Source organism: Aedes albopictus, chromosome 3 (genome assembly GCF_035046485.1).
Source record: "Aedes albopictus strain Foshan chromosome 3, AalbF5, whole genome shotgun sequence".
NCBI lineage: Eukaryota > Metazoa > Arthropoda > Insecta > Diptera > Culicidae > Aedes > Aedes albopictus.
The window spans coordinates 376981406-377003148 of NC_085138.1; the positions used below are offsets into that span (position 1 = coordinate 376981406).

General features: G+C 35.9%; 1 protein-coding gene across 2 annotated transcripts in view; it reads right to left on the reverse strand.

The window, feature by feature from the left end:
- Window positions 1-20758, reverse strand: part of LOC109409873 (GTP-binding protein Di-Ras2) — a 539614-nt gene extending 518856 nt beyond the window's left edge. Inside the window, exons 1-2 of one of the 2 annotated variants that reach the window (XM_062855754.1) lie at window positions 20584-20758; window positions 1639-2140 (exon numbers count right to left, since the gene is read on the reverse strand). The gene's annotated coding sequence lies outside the window, so the exon portion shown is untranslated. Of the gene's footprint in view, window positions 1-1638; window positions 2164-20583 lie in introns of both variants that reach the window. The other variant, XM_062855755.1, reaches the window with a different exon arrangement.
- Window positions 20759-21743: the final 985 nt, after the last annotated feature.

Below are 21743 nucleotides of genomic sequence, written 5' to 3' on the forward strand. Positions count from 1 at the left end.
TACTAAATCCAGCTAATTACGATTTCACCTCCAGACATGGACACAGACAGCTCGTCGTACATTGTTGCTTCGTGGAATGGCGCCGTCCGAAAGCGTCAGCCTTAAACGCTGTTTGGCCTAGACCTGAATCGTATGGGAAGGCTCCACCGGTAACATTACACCTCGTATGCTTTCAGGGGCCCTTAAACGCTGTTATTGAGCAAAGTTATGCTGGGGGTGTCTAGGTTCGATTCTCTGATAGATATGTGGGTCCAAAACTGCTCTTGACGTTTCTAGCATAGGCAAGACATTTGCTGTTAACGTGGAGAAACAAGCTCTGTTTCTATTGGAACGTTACGTCAGGACGACGAAACAAGCATTTCCAATACTTTCGCTTTTACCGTGGTGCAATTTTGTGTGACGGGCGAGCCTAGCTAGTGAGCCATTAGCACCGAGGGCCGAAACAAAAGTGTGGGGATGGGCGCAAAACGTTAACCCGATAACGAAAATGATACTGCTCTAATGCCTTTATATAGATGTATCATTAGCCGCGCCAAAATGGCAACAAGTCGGAAAAACTTTGTTAGCCTCTGTGTATGTATAGGGGCTGTCCATAAACCACGTGGTCATTGGGGGGGGGGGGGATTCGGCCAATGATCATTTTGTATGGACAAATTAAAATTTTTGTATGGACAAATGACCACGCGGGGGGGGGGGGGGTTGAAAAGTCCCAAAAAAATGACCACGTGGTTTATGGACAGCCCCTGTGAGTCGAGGAGGTCGACCTCCATCATGCAGTGGCTGTGTTGTCTAATGACTGGGCTGATAGCTATTTGCCACACGTGTGTGGTCTCTTTGACTGGATCCGGTTTCAAAGGAAAGATTATCATTTAATGTCATGTCGTCCGGTTTTGGGGTTGGGGGTGGTTAATGAGTAATGGGATAGATTATCCTAATATGAAAAATTTCCAGAGAAATGCAATCTACTTGTGAATAACATCGCAACTGAAACAGATTTTCCTTTTCTATTACGATTGGTGTTTTTCGGTGACGATTGGAAACTCCTTCTTTATTCTTCTTTACGTTTTCAATCGTCACCAACACCAACACCAATCGTAATAGAAAAGGATAACGTAAACAGTGATCAAAACAACCATAAGATGAAACAGATTTTCTTTTTACTTACAGTTTCGAATATTAAAACTGATGATGTCCAACAAAATCACAAAACAAACTATATTCATAAAATGTAACTGATAACAAATGGCAAAGGATAACTGGAGATACTTTGTACAAATAGACCATTACACAACCAACAGTACTGGCTCACGAATTCGCGCAGTAAAATAATTAGCATAATGACTTTCATTAATAATTAAAATTTCGCCAGGCTGTGAGCGCTTCGTAAAACCCAACGACCAACGTCCATCGCAATTTGCCTTTCTTCATGATCCATAGTACCTAATGAGTACCAATGAAATGCAGCCCTGAACCCTCCTCAAAACGTGTACTCCTCCTCATGGAGCCACCAATCCCATTCCGTCGCTTCCCGAGCAGAACCTTTCGCCACGTCCGCAATACAAACGATAGAATTTCCCCAAAACAACAATTCCCATTGCTACGATTGTAATTGAGGAAAGATTTAATTAATATACCAACCAGAATTGTGCGCTGCAGCCGATCTGTTGTGGTCCTCGTCCGAAAACGGAAACCTTTTCCGGCGGTCTTCCTGTTGCCACGCTTTCTCACGAAATTCAGCGTTCTCTTGTTCAGCAGCCACCGCTTGCACTTGCAGTTACCGATAACTTTTCCAATTTCCCGATGTTTTATTCACTTTCACCTCTCCGCGTTTTTATTTTGTATGTCTTTTTTTTTCAATTGGGTTTCTTCAGTCGTTTGCCTCAGACTTTCCACTTCGGAACACCTCACCTTGCTTCGCTTCTCACTGTTGTCGACGTTCGTTGGTTTTGCGCCTCAAATTAATGTGTACACAACTGGATGGTTCACAAGGGACAACACAGTTGGTGAAGGAAATCGCACCCGGCGACCATGAAGACGACGACGATGGCGTTTTGTAGCACTGACTTTTTTCTTGCTCGCTTCTCAAACTTTTTTGCCACTCAGATCCACACGCCGGAAAAAAACTGGATAATTTATAGACCTGGAATAAGAAACGTTTCTTTTCTGTCAAGAAAATGGAACACCGAAAAAAAAGCTTTCACTTCACTTGAATATGTTCCGTAGGATGCCCCAATAGAAACTTGCTACAAAATGACGATATCCTGTATCATTTTTTTCTGTCTGAACTACTTTACCTTCTCTCTGAAATCGTACATTTTTCACATCAATTGAGCTTTCTACTTTCTACTTCCTTTTTCTATTCCCTGCATCTTTTCCTTCTTTCCTATCTCCTTCAGTATTCTTTCATTCTTTCCTTTTTGATTCTATCTTCAATCTCCTGTCTTTTATCGTTAAACTTCTACCCGAGCAAAGGCGGATAACAAAATGATAACAAGTTCTGTTACCTGGTTATCATTCGTTTGGTATTTGCGTTTGTTATCATTTAGGTTGAATTAAGAGCCAACACAACAAAAAATGATAATTCAAATTCACTTCTCTTGGTATTCTAGATGATGTAGGTTTCAATTTTATCATCTCAAAGTCGTCAAAGAACCACTTTTAGAGCTTCCAAAAACGCACATTTTAGTGCGCTAAGAATGTTGCTACATCATTCCGTTCAAGAGATATTCATGATTTTCAAGAAAAAATAGACACTTTTCAAGTATTTTTCACTTGAGTTAGAGAAATAACACCTCTCTATTTTTTATATTATTTATAACACTATTTCTTCTTTTGAATGCTGGCGAAAGATATTTTTATGTTAACCCCAAGCCGTAGTAACACCTTTTCAATAAACTATGATTTTTAAAAGAAAAACGCATGTAACTATTGAACCAAAAAAAAGATAATGACCGTCTCCGCGCACGAAACGACGCGTTTTCAAATGATCTACAAGTGATTCTTGAGCGACTTTGATGAGAAATCAAAACTGAAAAGTTTCAACCAGAAAACCGGTTTTTCTTGAACCACCCTAAGCTAATTCAGAAAAATATCTCTAGATCGGCCAATTTTAAAGCTACATAAAAACTGTCTTCAGCAAACTTGCTCAAAATTCATATCTTGTACCGACTTTTCGAACCCTCTAAGCAGAATACCCTCTTCGAATGAGTGTAATCAGTTTCGTACCTTTTAATTCCGCCTTAATTGCTTATCCTTTGACAGATAAGCGTATTTCGACCACCACTTGTAATCTTCCTCAGTGGATAACTGACACTGAGGGAGATTACAAGTGGTAGTCGAAATACGCGTATCTGTCAAAGGATAAGCAATTAGGACGGAATTAAAAAGGACGAAACAGATTACACTCATTAAAAATTCATAGAAATACAACTTTTTCGAAGAATGTATATAGCTATTCTTGTAAATAAAAAAAGTTTGGTTTCCAATTTGTTTAAAAATATGAACCACTCTAATTTTCATATACATTGGAAAGAGGACCTTATTATAAGGAACAACTTTGTGGAAGACCATACAGGGGGTGGCCAAAATGTTTGGGATAGGCAACTTTTTTTGCTGGTAGAATATCTCGGAGAATCCTGATGTAAATTGAAAGATAACTTTAAGCAAAAGCCGATAAGAATACTACAATGTTTTTCTTCCCGCCAGCACTTTACGAACCACTTGATTAAACATTATAACAATAATAGTGGTATTTTTTAAATAAATTGCATTTTTTCTTATATTTCTTTTGTATTTTTCATGTGATTTTGTATGAAACTTTTGTAAACTTGTTTATGATTTCATGTTTATCATCATCATCATTTCTTACTGCAATACTTTGAAGATCATTGTTTCTTTTAGGGCTGAATATCTCTATAATAAAGTAATTACAAATAATTGTTTCAAAAGATTTTTATGGCAGTTTGACTTATGATATTCTTAGATTTCCGTTCTTATTCTTAGTGGCTTCGAATCGCCTATCCGACGACGGGTAACCCAATCCTATTGAATATTCAATATAATATGGATTCCTTATTGATAATTTTCCATGTATTCTTTTGGAAACTTTTCCATTTTCAATAGGAATTCCTGCATCCAGAGAATTCTCCAGGAATTTCACCACTAGTTTTTCTAGAAAAACTTCCTTCCATTCCATTCTGCCTTGAATTATTTAAAAAATTTCTCCGGGGACTTTTATTTTTCAGAAAACAATCTACGGATTCCAGACATTCTTACTGAGATTTTTTTTTCTTGAAACTCAAGGGTTTAGAATTCTTATATAAATTTATCTGTGGATTTCATTAAAAAAAATATTACAAATAAATATTCTAACAAAAATACGTTCAAGGATGTCATAAAATAATTCACCAGTGATTCGTTAAGAAATATCTCTTGAGTTCCCTTTAGAAATTCTTCCAGAGATTTCTTTAAAAATGTCTCCAGAAATTCTTCCATAAATTTTCATATAAATTTCTGTTAAGAGCCATTTATGGATTGCTTCGTAAATTGCTGTATTGATAAAAAGTCTATAAAATGCGCCACGAAAAATTTGGAACCCCCCATCCCCCTATGGCAATTTTTTGTACGAGACCTCTGAAATTTGCTGATGTTCTCTCCCTCTTCAAAGCGTGACGTAACTTATAGACATTTATTCTTCAGAAATATCTCCAGGAAATTATGAAATAATCTAAGGAATTTTCAAGAATGCGATTTTTTTTTTCAAAAAATCATTCAGGAATTCTTCAATAAATTAAGCCACGACTCCAAGCAGGTAAACCTCCAGAGATTTCTCGAAACAATGTATATGTATTTTCTCGGAAATTCTTTCAGGATTTCTTCAAACGATTAGTTTAGCCATTTCTCTCGAAATCTCCCTAGAAACTACTACAAAAATTCCTTAGGAAATTCTCATGAGCATGATAAAAAATGCTTTAACCATCTAATACCCATTTTTTTTGTGATTCGAGTATCATTTTTCGTTATCTAATGGTTATTTATGTAACGAGTTGCAAAAAGTTGATTTTTTCAGCACGAGTCGTACATTTATCCAAGGCTTGCTGAGTTGGATAAATACAAAGAGTGCTGAAAAAATCGAGTTTTGCAACGAGTTCAATACAAAATTTTATGCAATGATTTTGTCATAATGCAACTCATTTGAGTTGCATAATGTTCATAATGTAACTCAAATGAGTTGCATTATGAACATTATATAACTATTTTTCATTATGCAACTGATTTCAGTTGCATAATGAACCAGTTCGGAAAAATTGACCATTATGATACCACAATGAGTTATATAAAATATAAATTATGATTCTGAACTGCATAAAATCTATTTAAACAGGTTTTGGAAAATGATTATTAATAATTCTCGATTTTGTGAATTTCGGTTTTTGATATTTCTAATTTTTATTTTTGAACATCCCAACACTTTTATATTTTCCTAGAAGCCTATCTGGGATACGGATTTTTTGAAATGAAAACATATTAAGATTTTATGATTATTGATGAAGTAATTTATTTATTTTTTCATTGAAAATTTTATTTTCCGTGTCATTTTAGGAAAAATCATTTTAGAGTATATTTGATTCCCATAAACTATTTTACTATCATATAATGACTTGGGAAAATCTTAAAAGACGTTATTTGTAGCGATTCAATATGACTAAAACATCAATTTTTCAATGATTTTTGAGAAATGTAAAAACGCTTGAAAACTATTTTGAGATATACAAAACAGTCCTAAGTAGGGTATCGGGATGCTTCGTTGGCATAGCCCCCTCGTTCGGCCTATCTCAATGTAAACCAAAAACTCAAACAAACACGCATAACTGGATATCGGAAAAGCTATGCGCCAAACAACTGTAACATTTCGTTTCAATTTTAGCACTTTGGAGCATTAAAATTGAATGAAAATGTCACTTTGTTTAACTTTTGCAGACGCCATGATTCTTCGGCTTAGTGGGTAGTCTATACACATGATCATAAATGGCACGATTCTGGAACATTTCGAATTGACTTTTCAATAACTGAACATTTGATGCGACGGTTAAAGACGCTATTTTGAACTTGTGTATTTGTTTTCAACGAATAATAACTATTTTACAAATTGAATGTGGGCCGAATATTGAGGACATTTTTTTCACTATGTACCCAAATCTTGGCCCATCAGTAAAGTGACGTCAAAAACAACGATAAAAAGGCGTAAACAACATTTTTTGCGTAGGAACCAGAAAGAACGAACAGGAAGAAAGATTTTGTGTACGGTGACTGTAAAAATATAACACTGTAATAGGGTTGCGTTGTTTTCGTTACTTAATTAAGAAAGAACTTTAGTTAAAGTGAATTATTTATAGTTTTTTGAAAATTTGGCTCCAAAAATGTAATTTAAAAGTAAGATTGGTGAACAAACAGAGATAATACTTCAGCAGAAATATTGAAAAAATAAGATAATAAGTGGTTCTAGTGCATGGAAAGCAATAGGCCAACGTTGTATCCACTAATAGGCCAATTTTTGTACCATAGACCAACGTTGCATACCATCGCATCGAATCTTTTCAGCTTAATTAAGTAAATTCTTGAATATTTACGTAAGTTTACTTCCAATTGGAGAAACATGCATTGCCTAGAGTGTGTAATAGGGTCAACATATTATTTCTAGTGATATTAATTCATGAGTTATGGTCAAAATTGCCAAGGCGGCTTGCAAATTAGGCCAAGGAATGGTACACATACCCTATCAGCTAAAAATATAAAAAAAATTGATTATCCACGAATCAAAAAATTGCTCAAACTAAACCCCGTCTAAAGGTGAAGTTGGGTATTAGAGGGTTAAAGATGTTAAAGTGTATCTTCACACATACTTTCATGCTTTTCTTAAAAAAACTTTCACAATTTTCTCCGGATATTCTCTCAGAAAATCTACGAATTCCTCTAAATATTTCTTAATAAATTCCTAAAGCAGTTCCACCAAGGGCTTCTCAAGCAGTTTTTCCAGGTATCACCCAAGGAATTTCTTCAGGAACGCCTTCAAGGATTTCAATGGGCATTTTCCTGGAATGCTTTTAGGTATTGCACCAGGGATTTTCTTAAAAGAATTTCACCAGAGATTCCTACAGAAATTAGACAGAAGATTTAATCAAAAATTCCTTAATGGATTTTCTCAGAAGCTCGTCGATTTTTTTTTTTAACTTTTTCAGGGATTCCTTCATAAACATTTCCAGAGACTCACTCAGTACCTAGTTAAGAGATTTTTCATGATTTTCAATACCGGATTTCATTAGAAATATTTGCAATAATTTTCAGAAATTTTCAGAAATTCAAGTGATTCTCCAGGGAATACTTCCAATGGAACCTCCAGGATTATTTTGGAAAATTTTGTCAGCGATTACTAATTTTTAGAAGAATTCTTAAGTATTGTTTCTGTGATCCCATCAGAAATATATCTTGAGATTTCTTGGGATTTTTTTTCAGGAATTCAATCATAGAATTACAAATACTGGAAAAAATTTCAAGGATTCCCTGGAGGAATTTCTAAATAAAATCCTGGAAACGCTTCTGGATATACCAAGTTTTTTTTTTTTTTGTAAATTTCCCAAAGAGATTCTTGAACTAAATTCTGTAATGTAATTTCTTAAGCACTCTTTGGAAAAGTTTCTGCTAGAATCTCTTGGGAATACCTGAAGGAACTCCTTGACATGGCTCCGGAGAAATTCTTGGACAAACAAATTTAGGAACTTCTAGAGGAATTCTAAGAAAAAATCCAAGGAAAGTGTTTGAAAAAATCCCTGACGAAATTTCTAAAGATGAGGAATTTCTGAAGTAAATCTTAAAATCTGGAGCAATCCTTGAAATAAAGTCTGTAGGAATCCGAGCAGAAATTGCAGTAATTTTGAAGGGATTCTTGGAGGCTGTTCTGCAGAAAATCCTGGAAGAATTTCTGCAGACACTTCCGGAGGAGTTCTTAAATGAATTTCTTGCAAAGTGTCTGTAGGTATATGTGGACAAAAATCTCAGAGAAATTTTTCTTAATAATCTAGAGGAATTTTCAGGGAAGAAATAAGGAAAAAATCAGGAAGAATTCTTGAAGGAAATAGAAAAAATATATTTCTTACGACATTGATTTTTTTTTATTTATTTTTTTTGTTTTTTTTTAAGGAATCTAATGGAAATACCTGGAAATGTGGAGAATGCCCTGAAGTAATTACATGTAGAATTTTGAGGGATATTCCTGGGAAAATGCCAAGAAATATTGTCTTGTTCTGCCTTCTGAGGAAAGGTTCGGATGAGTTAGTCTGCCACGATTGCCGTTGTAACTAAGAATGAATGATTTATTTCTACTTCTTAACTCAATCGAGGTGGTGTGTCACACGCCTTTTTGCTGCGTGTGCAACTTATAGTTTATCGCACTCTACCGCAATGTGTTTATGCTACCATGCATAAACACGGTCGTTCGAGTTGACTCTATAAACACACAGGCGTAGTCAGGGTGTATCCACCACACGTCCTCTTTATAATTTTTTAAATTTTAGCCTATAGTGTAAAATTTAAAACAATACAGTTATTATTATTTTGAATATCATATTAATCTAATGCAAGATAGTTTATAAAGTATAACAATAATGTGTAAGTCCTATAATAGTGAATAAGACTGATATCATAATGTTTTGATTAAAATGTTTTATACAATATCCACCACACGTCTCTTTTATTCCACTTTTCTTTACTTCATTTAACTACGGTATTGCAATTCAACCCTCGATACTTCGTATCTTGGGCGCCACCTTCTCAAGGTGAACGTATCGCTCTACAATAGTTTGTAATGAAATAATTTAGTACGTTGTGGTTCATAAGATTTAATTGTTTGGATTCATAGTTTAATTAGTTGTAATAAATGGTTTCGTTCTATCTTTATGTATGATATCTAACCTATTTTTGATTCTTACCTCAACATTTTGACCTCTATCTGTTAGAACGGGATAGGGTCCATCGTATATGCTATTTAGTTTTGATTTTGCTTCGTTTTTTATTAGTATCAGTTGACCTGGTAAATATGTCATTGGTTTCAATTTAGTATTGAGCTTCCTGATTCTGTTTTCTTTGGCGTCAATTAACCGTTGTTGGATTTCTCGTTGTGTGATTTGAATTTTGTATTTCAATGATTTAGCATAATCTTCCAAATTGTATATCGGCGTTTGGGTTTCGTAATCTTTTAAATTTGATGGCAATTTACAGTTTTTACCAAATACTAGTTCAAAAGGAGTTTTTTCTGTTTCCAGATGAACAGTTGTATTGTAGGCGAATTGATAGAATTTAATCCAAGATGACCAGTTACCTGGTTGTCTTGCTGCATAAATTCTCAAAAAGTTTCCTAGACTCTTATGCGAGTTCTCCAACGCTCCAATCGATTGATGATGATAAGCCGTAGAATTCAATTTTTTGATTTGCAACAGTTCACAAATATGTTGAAAAAGTTCAGACATAAATTCTGTTCCTCTGTCAGTTGCAATCTCATCCGGTACTCCATAATTTAGCAGAACATTTTCAACAAAAGCTTTCGCGACAACTTCCGTTGATTTGTTCCTTATCGGTGTTGCTGTTATGAATTTGGTTAATTCACATTGTGTCGTTAAGATATATACATAACCTTCATTACTAGGCAATAACGGTCCAACAAGATCTAGATAAATCTTGCTGAATGCACTGTTTGCCGTTGTGGTAATGATCTGAGGTATGTTTCTTGGTTTGATGTGTTTGTTCTTTTGACAAGCTTCACATGACTTGATGAATTTTGTTACATCGTTTGTCATACTTGACCAAAAATAGCGTCTCTGTATGTTTTTTAGTGTTTTCTTGATACCCGCATGTCCTGCTGTTGGCAGTACATGGAAATCATTAATGATGAGATGTTGTTCAGTTTTGTTTTCAATGTGCTTCACTTTTGGATCTATCATTCTCATTATTGGCATGCCTTTATTCATATTATTGGTATATACCATGTTATAAAATTGTTTTCCATGATCCGTATTTTTTATTACGAGCTCGTTTATGTTTTTGTTTTTGCACATATTTCGCAGCATTACTACTATCCGCCGTAACTGGACTAGAGTCTTAGCTGGTTGAATGATTAATTGATTGTTTAACATACAAAACTTTACTTCAGGAATTTTATTTTTCTCATCGAAAGTTAATTCGACGGACTTCCCATATGATGGTTGCTGGCCAGGCGACTCATCATTGAAATCCTTATTTGTATTTGCTTTCCTTGCTATGCTTCGGGTAGTAATAAGTATATCTTGCTCTATTTTGTTGTTTAATTCTTGTAAGTCTTTGATCGTAATTCGAGACAATGCATCTGCTAAAACGTTACTTTTGCCTGGAATATAATTAATTGTAAAATCATACTCTTCAAGTGCCAATCTAAATTTGGTTAATCTACTTGAAGGCTCCTTCATTGAAAAAAGATAAACCAATGGTCTATGATCTGTTTCTAAATCAAACTTTCTACCAAACAAGTAAGGTCTGAAATGTTTGATCGACCAAACCACAGCCAGAAGTTCCTTTTCAATTGTTCCGTAATTCATTTCAGATTTGTTTAGGGCTCTGGATGCAAATGCTACCGGTCTACCATTCTGGTTTGATAACACTGCTCCTAAAGCATATCCTGACGCATCTGTTTGCAATTTAAATGTTTGCTTAAAATCTGGGTAATCCAGTACAGGTGGGTTTATGAATTTCGTTTTCAAGGTTTCAAAAGCTTGCTGACATTCTGCTGACCACTCGAATGGTATTCCTTTTCTTGTTAAATGATTTAGTGGAATGCAAATTTTAGAAAAATCTTGTATATGCTTGCGATAGTAATTTGCGAACGCTACAAAACGTTTTACTTCATCGGCCGTCGTTGGTACAGGCCAATTGTTAACGCTCTCTATTTTTGAAGGATCTGGACGTACTCCTTCTTCCGAAATAAAGTGTCCTAGATATATTAATTCTTGCTGCAGAAAGTTACATTTTCCTGGATTCAATTTTAAATTGACTCCTCTCAACCTTTCAAAAATGTCAATCAAATTTTTATTATGTTCTTCTAGACTTTTCCCAAAAACAATAATATCGTCTAGATAAACTAAACATTTTTCCATGCACAATCCCGACATTGCGACTGTCATTAATCGTGAAAAAGTTGCTGGGCTTATTTTGAGGCCCATGGGTAGCCTAGTCATTTGAAATTGTCCTGAGGCTGTAGAAAAAGCTGTTATAGGTCTGCTTTTGGGGTCTATTTCGCATTGATAATATCCTTGCGAGAGATCCAAGTGCGTGAAGTACTTAGCTCCCGCTAAAGAGTCTATAATTTCCTCAATATTCCCTAATTCAAACCTATCATCTTGGAGTGCATTGTTTACCTTTCGGTAGTCTATAACCATTCTCCACTTTTTTCTATCATTACACGATTTTTTGGGTACAAGAAGCATTGGACTGTTCCATTCAGAACGAGCTTCCTCTATTATACCGTTTTTTGTCATCTCTTTAATTTGTCTTTCAATTTCTGATTTTTGCGAATGTGGTAACCGATACGGTTTAGTGTACACAGGTTTTGTATTATCTTTGACATTAATCGAAGGTGTCAAAATTTTTGTAACGGTTAATTTGTCATTTTCAAGGCAAAAGATATCATTGTATTTTAAACATATCTTTTTAATAGATTCTTTTTCATTTCCAGATAAATGGTTTAATTTGAGTTCCCTTAATAATTGTTGTGTTCTGTTTGGGATTTCTTTACAATCATTTAGTTGGACTATATCGTAATTTTCCAGTTTCTCCATTTTTGGTTTGATTTCATTTAGAAAAACTGTCTTTTTTGAAACGTTCAAAATTTTTACGGGAATTTTTCCATCTTTTGGATCAACAATCGTATTGGCAATAAATACATGTGGTTTTATTTGCTGGCTCAAAAGAACATGAGGTTCCTTTACATTTACGGTTATGACTGTCGTAAGCTCAGTTCTTGCTGGAACGCATATTAATGAAACTTGGGGTTCATTAAAAGGTATTTCTATTTTTCCCTGGTTTGAATTTGCAATGAATATTTGTCTCCCGAAATGTAAGGTTACTCCATACTTTTTTAAAAAATCAGTACCAAGTAACGCAGGTACATTTGGGGGAAGACCCTTAACAACATACAATTTTGCTGTAAACATTGCATTTTCGTAACACAGGCGTGCATTAATACTTCCTAGGGCGTAAGTTGTTCCGTTTATTCCACGAATTCTGATTGTATCATTTTCATCAATAACCGTTCTCGGTGGAACAAGTTGTGCTGTAATAATGAAACAGCTAGCTCCACTATCCAAGATAAATGGAATTTGTTGGTCTTTGATATAAAAATTTATTGATGGTAGTCGTTTTCCTGAGTTACTCACGAAAAAGATCAATGACGTTTGCTACGTCATCTTCCGGAGGTTCTGGTCTTGGTTGAGGCACAGGGATTGCTACGTTTGCATGTCCCTGCCTTCCTCTATTGTTATGCCCTCCTCTTGGTTGATATTGGTGTTGATTATTATTTGGTTGATTATTGTACTGAGCTTGGTGGTTGTAGTTGTTTTGGTGCTGGTCGTAGTGGTTGTATTGATTTCTACCACGACCTCTATTGTGGCCATAACCTCTGGATCTGTTTCCTCTTCGGAAACTTGAGAATCCTCTGGTCTGGAATCCTCGTCCTCGATAAGGGTTTTGGGGTTTTTGCCTTGAGGGACTAGCATGAAACCACATAGCTGATTCCTCTTCAGTGTTTTGTACCTCTAGCGCATCACTGATAGCCTTCACAAGGGTATTAGGATTACGCGCTTTTAGGAAAAATTGAGTTCTATGGTCTTTCAGACCATTCGTAAACGACTTCACGGCAACGGGTTGCACAATGGCACTTGCCGCTGATTCATCGGAAAAGGTTCCTTGCGATACATGAGCTGCGGATAGTTTCGCCGCCAGCTCATTCATTTCATGTCCATATTCTGATATTGTTTTCTTTTGTTGTTTCATACTGGCCATCTCCGCCTCAATGGCCTGCGGACTAAATTTAATTGAAAATTTGTCTTTTAAAAGTTTCTTCACTTCAGCCAAAGTCGTCGCGGTGGTTATTGCACCGTGAGCTGGACCTGTTAACCTGGTTTTAATAAACTTAATCAATTCTGCATCAGGGACTCCATCAGAGTAGTCCTTCAGTAGATCGATTGTTTCGAAAAATCCAAGCAACCTATCGGCCTCGCCATTAAACTTATCGACGAGCCGTAAGGCTATGCTCAAATCAATTTTCTGTGCCATGTTGATTACTTGTTGCCCAAACTCCTCTTGAATGAACAAATTTTCTAAAATCGAATCGTCCAAAATATTACCGTTTAACCTTTCAATTCCTTCGTTTATGAATTCTTTTAGTTGCCGATACCTAGCAATGAGAGAATTTTGTAACTCTGTATCAAATTTATTTTTTGTTACAATTTCCTTTAATTCTTTATTTAAATTAATCAATGTATCTATTTTAATTTGTTTGGTTGCAGTAGCATAATCACTATATTTACGAAGGTTACTATGCAATTTCAATATTGCATCTTCAATTGAAAAAATCTGTCCATTCCATTTCATAAAAGAATCGCTTAATCATTTTGTTTTATATTACTTACAATTAAAACTTCCTTTGCATGGAATTCTTGTTGTGTACTGCCCAAGAAAACTTATATGCGTATGTCGAATCATTTGTACATCCATAGTCTTGTTTGTTGTACCTAAAAATTTGACGAACTTTAATATTTCTTCAATTAACTTAATTTTTGTCGATACTTCCCTTTTTGGTTTATCTGGTCAGAAACCGACGACGGTATTCTTCTAACGCCATCCTCAATTCCCCATAATTGAAATTGTAAGTGTCCATGTGGTCGCGTCGTCCGGTTCGCATCACAGCTGCCGATCCAATCTGGAACACCGCTTCAACAATCAGCTCCTTGGCGTGTAATTCCTCGTTACTGATTACTGCCATCCTAACTGCACGCTCTGCCATGTCCGAAACTGCCTAAATGATTCACAAGTTGCTCGGCCACGAAATGTTCATAATGTTGGGTAATGTTTATTATGCTGGCGAATTTGCCAAGCGGGACACTCGTTCGGCGACTCTCTCCGTTTGCTGGCGATGGCACTTGATCACTGCTTTTACCAGCAAATATCCTACGGCTACACCTGCTAGAACACACAGGGCCACGGTTTGTGCCGTAAGGTGTCCACTATTGGATGGTGCACTTGTAACACTGCTGGTCGGGGCGACGATCTCGTCCGCCGAAAACCAGCCCATTTCAACGGTTATTCACACGGTTATTCACTGTTCACTAATTACTTTCACAGTACCGTAATTAACTTTAATTCACAGGCAGACACCTCCTGGCAGGATCGCCATGTCTTGTTCTGCCTTCTGAGGAAAGGTTCGGATGAGTTAGTCTGCCACGATTGCCGTTGTAACTAAGAATGAATGATTTATTTCTACTTCTTAACTCAATCGAGGTGGTGTGTCACACGCCTTTTTGCTGCGTGTGCAACTTATAGTTTATCGCACTCTACCGCAATGTGTTTATGCTACCATGCATAAACACGGTCGTTCGAGTTGACTCTATAAACACACAGGCGTAGTCAGGGTGTATCCACCACAATATACTAAGAAGAGGTTTCTGAAAGAATCCCTGAAAGAATCTCTGAAGAGATTCCTGAAGGTTCTTCGGAAAAAAATTAACACAATATTTCTATTGAACAATCATAAATTTTGAGCTGCTGAACGATAGCAGTATAGTGGTCTAAAAGTTTTCGATACCGAAACAATCGGATTATTGGTGCATGCACTTGTTGGTCCTAGAATTGATATTTATTCAATGACTAAAAAAAAAAAGAATAAAAAAATAATGTGCATAACATTCAATATTCAAGTAATTTCCTTGGGGGCGCATTAGAACATGGGACGCTAAAATTTGGAAACCTTGGGTAAGCAGCTCTTATTTTCCCATGACTTGTCTACAATATGTTTTATAAATATCCATAGAACAGGAATGCAACTTCAGAATTTCTACCTTGAGGAATTTTTCCTGGAGAACATATGCAAGGAATCTTTCAAAAATGTATAAAAAAAACTTCTAGTGAGTGATAGCGTTTATTGAAATACATGATGCACACAAAAGGCAAAATTTGTTCTTTGGGTACAGTAATTAAATTATTATGTGTAGAGGTTTTTAAAGGACAAGCGATGCCAATTCACGAAAATAAAAAAAAATCACGCCGATAACGAATACGGTGCACGGTGTGACGCCTGCGTCGCTGTCTTAAGTTATTGCATACGTCACGGGCAGTGGAATGCCCCCCGGCACACACATCTATTTTCAACCCTTTAGTAAACCTGCTGAACTCAAAACGCGTGCAATTTTTTTGAAATATAAAAATTTCTTTCGATATTTAACCCTCTGATACCAATTTTTATTTTGACCTAAATAACATTTTCCGTCATCTAAAATCGTTTTAAACATGTTTTGAAAGGTGATTCTTTTTAATTAGCAACTTTATTAATTTTGGTGTTTGATTCTTCCAATTATGAGATTTTAACACCCCTTTATATTGTTCCTGTAAGCCTATTTGGGATACCGATTTTTGAGATGCAAACATTTTTATATTATATTATTGTTGTTGAATTATTTTTATTTTTATATTTTTCCATGCAAAATTTTATTTTCCGTTCCCTTAAATTATTTTTCTATAATGGAATAGTAGTGATTGATATAAAAAAAAACAATGACAGCTGGCAGGTATTAAAAACATTAATTTTTCAATGATTTAAAAAAAATACAAAAACACTTTTAAATACACTCAAAACCATTTTGACATATACAGAACAGTCCTAAATATCAGTCAAAAATATAAAAGTCTTGACTGGATTGAAAGGAATAAAAATCTAATACCATACCCGTCTAAGAGCGGGGTTGGGTATTAGAGGGGTAGAAAAGCGAATACTAGAACACATTCGATAGTCAGTAAATACAAGAAGTTTATAATATTTTGACCGATTTTTTTTCTAAAGAAACTTCTGGAAAAAAAATACAAACAAGATTTTCGAATATAATTCAAAATATGAAACTGTTAATAAACTCGCTAGAGTTTTTTTTTTCAATATTTGTAATGCAGGTCATTCTGTAACAAATTAAAACTTATTTAATTATTTTCATATGAAATACATAAGTATTCATAATTTGAAAACTCAATTCAAATCCAGCATATTTTTTTACGCTGGCTGCGTTAGAAATTTTTTCAAAAAAAATATACAGATTCCACATGTATCAAATGTATACAAATCTGATATACTGCTGCCATCGGTAGGCTGATAAATATCCAACAATAATGAACAAATTTTCTTCAAAAGCTCATACAGAAATTGAGAACTTCACTGAAGAAATAATTGAATATTCTTTGAAAGTTCTCAAAAGCATTTCCTACAGTTTCTCGTGCATAGCTTTTGTTTATGAATCGCAGATTTTTTGGTTGATCACCAAGAAGATCCATATTTTCACAAAAATTTCTCCAGGGTTTCCTATTAGCTACAACAGGGTTTTTTTTTTTAAGAATACCTTCAAGTCGTCATCCAATTAGCACTTCGGGATATGGTTTCTTCCCTTCAACCAGAAATTTCGCCTGCAACTTATTTTTAAATATCTTTACATTTTTTTCCCATTCATTACTAAAAAAAATGAATCACCTAAAACCTACGGCTAAATAGGTTTTCATGAAATTTCACAGCACATCTTTCTGAATCTTGTTCAACATGTTATATTGGAGTTCCGACATAAATTTTCACAATACTACCGTTCGAGCTTGTGGATTTTAAATTCATATCTTTTCTGAATTGCTTGCATGAACACACCACAAATATCCAAGCATTATCTTGTTTAATTCCTTTAAGATACCAATTCAGATTTCTTTTTTTTTAGGTATCTCTAACAAAACAGCCTTGAAAATATAGTTCTGGAAAATAAAAACCCATCATGTATTCTTAGGAGCTGCTGCGTGATTTCGCCTAATATACTATCTGATTACCATTATCCAGCTTTATTCTTCTGAAATTCCTTCAAATATTTTGCCAAAATTACTGTCTGAAACCAGTGTATACAGAATGTGGCACCGCAAGCGAAAAATAGGTAACAAAGAAGGCACGGCAACAACGCTTTGTTTTTTCGTTAGCAGATAATGACAAAATCGCTTCCAAGTTTGTTCACAACAAAAACGGTAGGAATATTTGTCTCGTTCTATTCACATCGTGATTTTCGCATTGTTTTACAACTGAAACTCGACTCTGAGGTTTGCAAGAGTCTTAATTCGTCCAAATGCTTATGTATTCGATGATGTGGGTTGAAAATTGCAGCAGAAAAGCCGGAATATTCACACACGCACGGCAAGCGATGTTTGTTTTATTGCTCTCATCGCCTGACATGCGTTTGTTGCGGAGCGGCTTTGTTACCGACATGCACCGCTTAGGACAAAGCGTTTGTTTTTCGGCGTGATCCGTTTTTCGTACCCTGTCTGAAACTATTTAGATGTCAGTCTGCAAAATTTCAACTTCAAAACTTGCTTGTCTACGTTTTTTGTCATTCTACCAAAAAATGCACCAGAAGCTGATGTGAATATGTTCATGCATTACACTATCTCAGAATAAATTATGTCGGTCTTCGTAAAATCATGCAAGAGCAGAAGAATACTTAATTATATAGACAATTCTATGAGAGATTCTATCGAAACTGCGAAAGGAAATTCTCAAAATTATATCTGATTCTTTCCTTGAAGTCCGTTGAAAGCTATTGTGTAAAAAAAATTCTGTCCAAGAACTGTCCTCCATGGAGCCACCATCAAATTCAAAAAAAAAATCAACAGACCAGCTTTCCTGAATTTCCAAAATAACTCTTTAAACACTTCTTAAAACTCTTTAACTCTCAAACTTTTCAAAAAGTTTCAGTTTTGGAATCTCCTAACTGCGTTGACTGTCCTTCATAGAGCCGCCATAAATAATTTTAACGATTTCTGAAAATCCAACAGAACGTGTTTCTGAAGTTTACAATAGATATCTCTAACAAGTTGAACAATGTTATAAACTTATCCAGTTTTGGTGTTTTATAAACGAAAAATTATCTTAGAAAATGAAAATCAATCATGTACGGTGAAAGCACCAGCTTTGGCCAAACTGCGTTTTTCAGCCTGTTGTGGTCCAAATCATAACAATTTGATTTTTTATGACTAGATCCTAATATAATATTATAATTACATCTATGAAAACTACAGATTTTGATTAAAAAATGTTGGAAAAAAAATTTACTTACGAATTTGTTAATTGTATGAGAAATTTTATTGAAATTGCAATAGGAAAAAGCTGCTGCGTCAAAAACGACTCTCCCAGAACTTCCGCAAACTGTCCTCCGTGAAGCCACCACTGTGGACTGTCCTTCATAGAGCCCCCATGAATAATTCTAACTGTTTCAGAAAATCCAACTTGTTTCTGAAGTTTTCACCTGGATTCTCTAAAAAAAAATTGATATTTCTTTTAACATCTTTTTTACGAGCTCAAGAAAAAATATCTTGGAAAATGAAAAAAGGAACTTCTGCGTGAATTTCGTTTAATTTTCTATCAGTTTCCTTAATCCCTCATCTTTTCTTTCAATCTGAAATTAATTCAAGAATTTTGTCAAAAATACTGCCTGAATTTATCCAGATGCCAGCCCGCAGAAGTTAAACTTCAAAAATAGCTTCTCTAGGATTCAACCATCTTTTCGGAAAGGAAATTTCCTTGACTTCCTTGGGCATAGAGTATCTTCTTGCCTGCCACACGATATACGCATGCAAAATGGTCATTGGCAGAGGAAGCTCTCAGTTAATAACTGTGGAAGTGCTCATAGAACACTAAGCTGAGAAGCAGGCTTTGTCCCAGTGAGGACGTTACGCCAAGAAGAGGAGAGGAGGAGGATTCAACAATTCAACCAAAAATTTCACTATGAACTATAGTGAATGTTTTCCTGCATCCACTTTAAATCCTCCGAAAAACTAATGTCGGTTATCATAAAATAATCAGAATAATTAGACAATTCTGTGAGAGATTCTACTAAAATTACGAATTCTTTAAATTCTATTGGATTATTTTCTTGAAGTCCGTTGGGAGCTATTTCATCAAAAACGCCTCTCGAAGAACTTCCGCAAACTATCCTCGATGGAGCGACAATCAATATCAAAAAAAATCTACAGAGCAACAACCATAAATTTTCAAAACGGTTATCTCAAGCCAAATCTTTAAAAAGTTTCAGTTTTAAAACTCCAAACTGTGCTACCATGAATATTTCAAATGGTTTCTGAAAACCCAACATGACTTGTTTCTGAAGATTTCAATAGATTTCTCTAAAAAAACAAAGCCATAAATTTCTTCAGTTTGGTATTTTTATAAACATCTTTTTGAAGAACTCAATAAAAAATATCTTGAGATGTTGTAAACTCCTAAAAGACGTCGCACAGCAAATCCACCCCATTATTGTATTGTAATAGGGTGTGATAGCACGTCCTGCAGCATGCACCACTCTCCGAAAGCATTGAATAAACTCTAGTTTGTATTTACTGCAAATTGATACATCTAAATACCGAAAAATATATTGTAGTGCTGGCATTCTTTGAGATTCTACTTGGCCGATGCCACCGCCTAAATTTTACCTTCTACTTCGGCAGATATTTTCTATCTTCCATCTAGCTTTTACTTTAAATCTCCTGTCTTTTAATTTATGTACCTTTACATGTATCGTGTATTTCCTATGTTCAATCTTTCATTCTCTATACTATTCGTTTTCATCTGTTTTATATTGTATCTGCAATCTACAATCTACTATAATGCCCTATCTTCTATTACCTATCATTTCTCTTCTTGCTTCTCTTTTTTCCATTTTTATGTATTTTTGGTTTTGTTACTATAGACACAATTAATTTAATTGAACCACTGTAATACAGTTTACTGTATTACTACACGTCTTGTTTGTTAGGGCAGGTTCTGCTGTATCTTTGTCGACTTCCTTTTGGATCACAGGCTTTGTAAGGATGACTTTCACAGCGGATCTGATGGCCACTTTTTTCTGATCCTTCTCAACTCGCAAAACAAAACAAAAAAATGTCGTGCATTTGACTGCCTCCCGACAGTGTCACTTAATCCCGTTCAAAATCAAAGTAAAAACACTGAAAGATAACTCGATGGATCAACCGATATAAAAAACACGCAACAAAATCCTTGGCAATGGACCCTGCGCCTCCCGATTTCACCCACTGTTCCCCTTCCACTCTTTCCGCACACACTCACAAAAACCACCCAGCCTCAACGAAACGCACGTTGTTCCTCACAATCCCAGTGAAGTGATATCCGCAAGTCTTCGCCTACACCACAGAATCTCCCCTCAGGAACAACACTCCAGCAATTATACCCCGAAAAAGGCACCGCTCAACACTCCACACCAAACTTACTCGGACGTTTCAGCAGAAAGTCAGAAAATTCGCGACCGCACTCGATGGTTGCCCAGGACAAACTGACACGACGATATCGCATCGCATGGAATCCCTTGCCATCGTCGTCCCGATCCGACCCGGTCCGGCTGGCGGGAAGAATACTCAACAGAACGAAACGACCACGACGCACCAGCTCCCATTCAAACGACTACGCGCGGGATTTTGGATCCCGCACCCCATCCCCTGTGATACGGCGCGGAGCTAGGTAGAACTGCGTACGGTAGGTCTTGGTCTGCGGCGGTCGGTTTTAGGGATACTGCGACGTAACAACGTTGATGCGGAGAAATCTGGGGAGCTGCAGCAAGCAGAGACGTTGAGCTTTCCCTCCCACTTTCATCGTCCAGTCGGCTCACTGACTGAGCTTTCGCACGAAGACACCGACAAGCTGTTATCAGTTGTGCGAAGGAGGGAGCAGTGTTTGTTTGGGTGATGCATGCTACTAGGTGACAGTGTTGCCGCTGGTCACGAATAACGAATCGGTTGAATTTTTCTAGGACACCAAACCGAGCCTTGTTCTCCAATTACGTAAAAATAGTTTTGAAGTTTCACAGCACTGATATTCATATTTTAATTCGTCATTGCAGTGCATATTTTTACGTATATATTTCACTACAATTTTTTATTGCCATTTTTTTGGTTTTACAGGCAAATTCTACTAAAATGCTTAATCACCATCCACATATGTTATTCTTCTTCTCTTTGACGTAATGTTCCAGAACCAGAGTATTCTATAACACATGAGAGCAAAGAATTCAGCCTGAAAAACGGTACAGTATCTACCAAGTGAGTAAGACTGATACAGCCTTAGCTCACGAGAATAATCACCAGCATCTGCTCGACCGTCGAAAAAAGAGCCATCAGTGTAACATACGATGCCGTCTGAAATACTTCTTTCCAGATATCCAGGTGTCTACTTTTCCCTGGAAGGGAATTTTCTGGAAAATGTCCTATACGGGAAATTACAAGTAATTGTAAGATTACTTACAGCAAGGACAATTTTGTCCCAATTCACCAAAACTAAAAACAACGAGCGCTTCTTGTTTGAGATGAATGGGGAGTGGGGCAACGTCAAAGAGAACTTCGAGCGCTGCCGTGGGAATCGAAGAGAACGATCTAGA